This window comes from Danio rerio, chromosome 21 (genome assembly GCF_049306965.1).
Source record: "Danio rerio strain Tuebingen ecotype United States chromosome 21, GRCz12tu, whole genome shotgun sequence".
Classification (NCBI taxonomy): Eukaryota; Metazoa; Chordata; class Actinopteri; order Cypriniformes; family Danionidae; genus Danio; species Danio rerio.
The window spans coordinates 42,613,137-42,620,461 of record NC_133196.1 but is presented as its reverse complement, the minus strand read 5'-3'; positions in this window follow the sequence as shown (position 1 = coordinate 42,620,461).

Sequence of the window (7,325 nt, the reverse complement as noted above, 5' to 3'; positions counted from 1 at the left end):
GCCATATCCATCCCCATCCCAACATCTTATTCATTTAGCCAATGAAGTGGACTGAAGTGACAAAAAGCCCCGAAGTTTCATCTGTTTTAGAAGAATCAGGAATACGTGCTTGTGCTCACACAGCTCATAACAAATCGGACATAGCATATTTAAACTGCAAAAAGAAGAGTACAAAATGTCACTGTTATTATGTGTAATGATTTTTGATTATTGTTTATGGTTTGTAAAATATAGGTGTTCTATTTCTTTAATTGTACATTTTTGTTAACTTAATTAATTAGGGTATAATTAAGTTTAATAATTTCCCTGCTGAAAAATCCAGCTTATACCAGCCTAGGCTGGTTGGTTGGTTTTAGCTGGTCAACCAGGCTGGTTTTAGAGGAGTTTTGGCCACTTCCAGGCTGGTTTCCAGCCATTTCCAGCCTGGTTTTAGCTGGTCAGGCTGGGAGATGACCAGCTAAAACCAGCTTGACCAGCCTAGCTAAGCTGGGAGTCCAGCCAAAACCAGCTATATCCAGCTTAAACCAAAAAAAAAAAAAAAAATGGCCAAAACCCCTCTAAAACCAGCCTGGTCAACCAGCTAAAACCAGCCTGGTTTAAGCTGGATTTTTAGCAGGGAAATAATATAAATAATTAAGAAATCAGATTAAAATCCACTTAATCAACAGGAATTGTAGTGTAGGTGCTCCATCGTTCTTATGAAATGTTTGATGCAGTTAAATGATCTTTGTTTTCCTGATAAGTCTTTCCATTAATTAGTGTAAAGGCCTTTCTTCCCAGTTTGAAACAAAAAGTTGCATTGTACAGGTAAGCGTTCTCTAAATCCAGAATAATAAGGGTTAGTTCATCCAAAAAATGAAAATTACCTTATAATTTATTCACCTTACAGAGAGAAAGCACTCACTAGAGTCGTGTTTGGGTTACAGCAAATGATTCCATTCACCTTCACTAAAAGGCCTGTGACATAATTAGTAAACTGTTGTTCGTTTGAGGCACAGTCTAAATGGCTCTGCATGACATCAGCAGCAGAAATCCTATTTATAGCTGCAGAATTATCATATGTGTGAGGCTGAACAAAAACAGTCTGAGTATTCCTACACTAACGGTTCTTTTCTCTCCACTTAATCAAATGAGCTTGATTGTTTTATAGCACTACGCCACACCTCTACGCTATTTAGCTGCCCTTTACACTAGTGCAATTTAATTTTAAAATGTTTTTTACAATGAAAATGTTCCTCATTCTGGCATTTTTTGTGCACTTCAGAAAAACGATACCTGCCTAAAATGCATGATATTTAACCATTCATGCTCACTGGGAATGCACATATTTTGCTGGTATTTGTACTTGCAGTCTAGGCTCAGTGGTTAGCACTGTCATCTTACTGCAAAAAGGTCGCTGATTCGGGTCCCAGCTGGGTCAGTTGGCATTTCTGTGTGGAGTTTGCCTGTTTTCTCCGTGTTCATGGGGGTTTTATCTGGGTGCTCCGGTTTCCCCCACAGTCCACTTTACAGGTGAATTGAATAAAGTCAAATGGCTGCAGTGTGTGAGTGTGATTGTTTATGGATGTTTCCCATTACTGGCAATTTTCCCATTGCCGGTTCATTTTGTTGTGGCGACCCCTGATTATTAAAGAGACTAAGCCGAAAAGAAAATGAATGAATGGATAATATAATATATATATATATATATATATATATATATATATATATATATATATATATATATATATATATATATATATATATATATATATATATATATATATATGACCATATTGTTGTATTTTAATACATTAAATAAATAAAATGTTTTATTGTTGAGCATACCTGCTTTGTACCATAATCTACTATCTTGACTCTTGTCATCCAGCATCTGTAAAGAAGGTGTAATGCTGCCCTCTAGTGGGCTAAACAGAAAACCACTGACAAAACCATTTCTTTCTAATAATTTGAAAAAACAAAAACAACAGATTTACAAGATATATCAAGTTGGATATAACAGAATATATCAAATTGGAAAATAAAAGATAATTATAATAGTAATAAAAACTAGATGTGTGTGCTAAAATAACATATTTAGAGGTGGATTTTTATTTATTTATTGATATTTTTTTAGTTTATTAACTTGTTTTATTCAGATTTACATTTACATAAATTTATTCCTGACTTAACTGAACCTAACCTCTACAACTTTGATTCCTATTTATGCTAATTTAAGTATCATTATTAATTGTCATTTAAGTTTCAGTATGCTACTTTTTTGATACATTTTGCCAGCTCTACTGGTTCTCTGGCCTAGTCAAAAACATTTACAAAGTTACAAAGTTCCGTGTTTAATCATATCCATATATCCATATGCCCTGACTAACCAAAACCAGGATAAAGCGGGGAACCGGAGAGTTAGTGCTAGGAAGAACCAGTGAGGTACTGAAGAGTCTGTGTTATGCAGAACCAGAGAGGGCACTGCAGTCTGAGCTAGGCAGAACCAGAGAGGGCACTGCAGTCTGAGCTAGGCAGAACCAGAGGGGGCACTGAATAGCCTATTCTTTGCAGAACCAGGGTGGCACTGGAGAGTCTGTGCCAGGGAGAACCAGTGGGGACATTAGCGGGTCTGTAAAATGCAGCACCAGCGGGTACTGGCGATTCTATGATAGACAGAACCAATGGGGCATTGGAGGGTCTGTGGTGAACTGCTGGCAGAACTGGAGTTGTGAGGGGTTGGAGTTGTAGGGGGTATTGGAGTCTGTGCTAGGCAGACTCAGGAGGGGCACTGGAAAGTCTGTTCTATGGGAGAATCAGAGGGGGCACTAGAAAGTCTATGCTAGGGAGAACCAGGAAATCAAGGGCACACCTTACAAATTCTTGCCTTTACATCCTATTCTTGTTTATTCTGGATAACACAAAAGAACATAGGGAGGACTGTTGCAGCGTAAAAGCATGTAGCAATGTATTCACTCGCACGCTAATGAATATCATGCAGACTGGGGTACTAGACTAAGTCATTCATTCATTTTCTTTTCGGTTTTGTCCCTTTATTAATCTCGGGTCGCCACAGTGGAATGAACCACCATCTCATCCAGTACATGTTTTACGCAACAGATGCCCTTCCAGCCGCAACCCACTGTGCCACCGCGTCGCCTACTTTAGCATATTTCATATACATAAATATTTTGAAACATGTAACAACAAAACATGCACCTGGATAAGGCAAAATAACATATAATAGGACTCATGCAGCCTAACAACGTGTAGCAATGTATTTACTCCCACTGTGAAAGAAAGAAAAATAACAAACATAACAAAAAGTAATGAAAAACAATCTACAAGCATCTCACATCATAGATCACAATCATACGGTTACATCCTCAGGATTCATTAGTTTAACAAAATATGACACTTATTAAGTCACTGCATACACTTGAGTGACCTACCGCTGTTGAATCTCATGCAGACTGGGGAGAAGCAAAGTGCACACACTGCCCAAATCAATATGGAGACAGGAAACCCCCCATGACAAGTGGAATCACAAAATAATGAATATTTTTACCTTTCTCTTTTGCACCTGCTGTCTGTGCTAGGTGGAACCAGGAGAGGCACTGAAGAGCCTGTGCTAGGCCGAACCAGGAGAGGCACTGGGGAGTCTGTGCTGGCAGAACCGGCGGGGGCATTGGAGGGTCTGTGCTGGCAGACCCAGAAAGGCACTGGAGAGCTTATGTTATGGGAGAACCATATGAGACATCTGTGCTTTAGCAGAACTGAAGATTTTGTGCTAGGCAGAACCAGGAGGGCACTGGAGAGTATGTGCTATGGGACAACTAAAGGGGGCATTAGAGAGTCTGTACTTGGCAGAACCAGGAAAGGCACTGACGAGTCTGCGCTAGGCAGAATGAGAGGGGTACTGGAAAGTCTGCCCTATGAGTGAACCAGAGGGCCACTAGAGAGTCTATGCTAGGCAGAACCAGCTGGAGAGTCAAAGCTAGGGAGAACAAGAAGGGGTACTAAAGAGTAGGAGCTAAGCAGAACCAGCAGGGTCACCGGAGACTATGCAAAGTGCTGGGCAAAAAAGATAAAAAGCACTGGAGATTCAGTTCTAGGTAGAACAAGAGAGTGCACTGGAGATTCTGAGCAAGGTAGATGCTTCAGAGGCACTGAAGAGTCTGTGCAAGGCAGAACTAGTAGGGCACAGAAAGGTTTGTACTGTGAAAGAAACAGAGGGGCATTGGAAAGGCTGTGCTAGGCAGAGCCAGGGGGCACTAGAGAGTCTGTGCTAGGCAGCACTAGAGGTGGCACTAGAGAGTCTGTGCTAGGCAGCACAGTGGGGGCACTGGATAGTATGTGATAGGCAGAACTAGCAGAGGCACTGGAGAGTTTATTCTAAAGAAGAACTAGATGGGACACTGGGTAATCTGTGCTGTAGCAGAACTGAAGATCCTGTTCTAGGCAGCACCTGCAGGGGCACTAGAGAGTCTGTGCTGGGCAGAACCAGAAGGGTTGTGGAGAGTCTGTGCTATGGGGGAACTATAAAGAGCATTATAGTGTCTGTGCTAGACAGAACGAGGAGAGGCACTCATGATTTTGTGCTAGGCAGAACAAGAGGGGAGAGTGTGAAGAAACTAACAAAACCAACAAGGGCACTTGACAGTCTAAGCTTTGCAGAACTAAAGGGGACACTAGAAAGTCTGTGCTAGGGAGAACCAGTGGTGGTACTGGAGTCTGAGAGTCTGAGCAAGGCAGAAGCTTAAGGGGCACTGAAGAATCTGTGCTAGGCTGAATGTAAAAAGCATTGGAATGTCTGTGCTATTGAAGAAACCGAATGGCACTGGAGAGGCAGTGCTTGGCTGTGCTAGAGGGGCACTAGAAAGTCTGCACTTGGCAGCACAGTGGGGGCACTGCAAAGTCTGTGACTGAAGAAACAGGAGGAGCACTGGAGAGTCTGTGCTATGGGAGAACTAGAGAGCATGTGCTAGGTAGAACCAGCAGGGGCGAATCTATGGGAGAACTAGAGCAGGCACTGAAGAGTCTGGAATAGGTAGAACCATTGGGTGGATTGGTCTGTGCTATGGGAGAATTGGTGGGGGAACTGGAGAGTCTCCGCTAGGCAGAACCAGAAGGGGCAATGAAGAGTCATTGCTCGGCAGAACCAGAGAGGGCACTGCAGTCTGAGCTAGGCAGAACCAGAAGGGGCACTGAATAGTCTATTCTTTGCAAAACCAGGGTGGCACTCAAGAGTCTGTGCCAGGGAGAACCATCTGGAAAATTAGAGGGTCTGTACCAGGCAGCACCAGCGGGTACTGGAGACTCTGTGATAGGCCGAACCAATGGGGTCATTGGAGGGTCTGTGATATGGGAAGCTAGAGAGGGCACTGAAGGTTCTGTGCTAAGTAGCACCTGTAGGGGGACTAGGGAGTATGTGCTAGGCAGAACCAGGAGAGGCACTGGAGAGTCTGTGCTATGGGAAAACAATAAGGGGCACTAGAGAGTCTGTGCTAGGCAGAACCAGAAGAGGCACAGAGGAGTTTGTGCTAGGCAGAACAAAAGGGGCACTGGAAAGTCTGTGCTATAGGAAAACCAGAGGGTACACTGGGGAATCTGTGCTATAGCAGAACTAGAGAAGGCACTAAAAATTCTGTGATAGGCAGCACCTGCGCGGGCACCAGAGATTCTGAGCTAGGCAGAACCTGAATGAGCATGGGAGAGTCTGTGCTATGAGACAACTAGTCGGGGCTTTATGTGCTAGGCAGAACCAGGAGAATCACTAAAGAGGTTGTGCTGGGCAGAATGAGAGGGGCACTGAAAAGTCTGTGCCATGAGAAAACCAGAGGTGAAACTCAAGAGTCAAAACTAGGGACAACCAGCGTGGGTACTAAAGAGTAGGAGCTATGCAGAACCAGCAGGGGCCATGAAGAGCCTAAGCTTGACAAAACCAGAGGGGGCTCTTGAAAACATGTGCTAGGGAGAACCAGTGGTGTTACTGGAGAGAATTTTTCTGTGCTCTCCAGAAGCTGGAAGGCACTGGAGAGTCAGAACTCATTAGAACCAGCAGGAGCACTAAAAAGTCAGAGCTTTATGTTTTATGTTTCATTTATGTTCATTTGAGTATCATTATTAAGTTTCATTTAAGTATCAGTATGCTATTTTTTATACTTTCGCCCAGCTCTACTGGTTCTCTGCTTTAGTCAAAATCATTTACAAAGTTACAAAGTTCAGTGTTTAATCATATCCATATATCCATATGTTCTGACTAACCAAAACCAGGATGTGTAACTCATATGCACAGGTAAGTGTACAATGCAAGGTTTAAACAAGCAAACATTTGTCTACTTGCACTGACCATTTCATGAATTTAAATCAGAATGTGCCATTTAAATAAAAACTCAATATTATTAAAAGAGAGCTTATTTGCAAAATGAAAAAACAAATTTGCTTAAATAAAATTATGATTTTAAACTTTATTTTAGTATTATTGTTAGCATTGTATTGCTATTATTGTAAAGAAAATAAATCATTTTAACTATTGGACATTGGAGGCAGCACCAGAGGGGGTACTGGTGAGTCAAAGCTAGGCAGAACCAGGGTGGCACTGGAAAGTCTGTGCCGGGTAGGACCAGCTGGGAAATTAGAGGGTCTGTACTAGGCGGCACCAGTGGGTACTGGAGGCTCTGTGATAGGCAGAACCAACTGGGGCATTGGAAGGTCTGTGCTGATTAACCCCAGAGGGGCACTATACTGCTGGCAGAACTGGAGGGGAGAGGGGTTGGCATTGTGTGGGGTACTAGAGAGTCTGTGCTAGGCAGAACTAGGAGGGGCACTGGAGACTGGAGAGTCTGTTCTATGGGAGAATTAGAGGGACACTAGACAGTCTGTGCTAAGCAAAACCAGGAAAGGCAGTGGAGAGTCTGTGCTATGGCAAAATGGAGGGGCACTGCAGAATCTGTTCTATGGGAGAATTAGAGGGACACTAGACAGTCTGTGCTAGGCAAAACCAGGAAAGGCAGTGGAGAGTCTGTGCTATGGCAAAATGGAGGGGCACTGGAGAATCTGTTCTATGGGAGAATTAGAGGGAGACTGGCAGATCCAGCAGAGGGGTACTAGAGAGCCTGTACTGGGCAGAACTAAAAGGGCCACTGGAGAGTCTGTTTTATGGGTGAATTAGAGGGACACTGGAGAGACTGTGCTAGGCAGAACCATGAGAGGCACTGGTGAGCCTGTGCTTTGGTAAAACTGTAAGGCACACTAGAGAGTCTGTGATAGGCAGAACCAGAAGAGGCACAGAGGAGTTTGTTCTAGGCAAAACGAAAGGGGCACTGGAAAGTGTGCTATGAGAG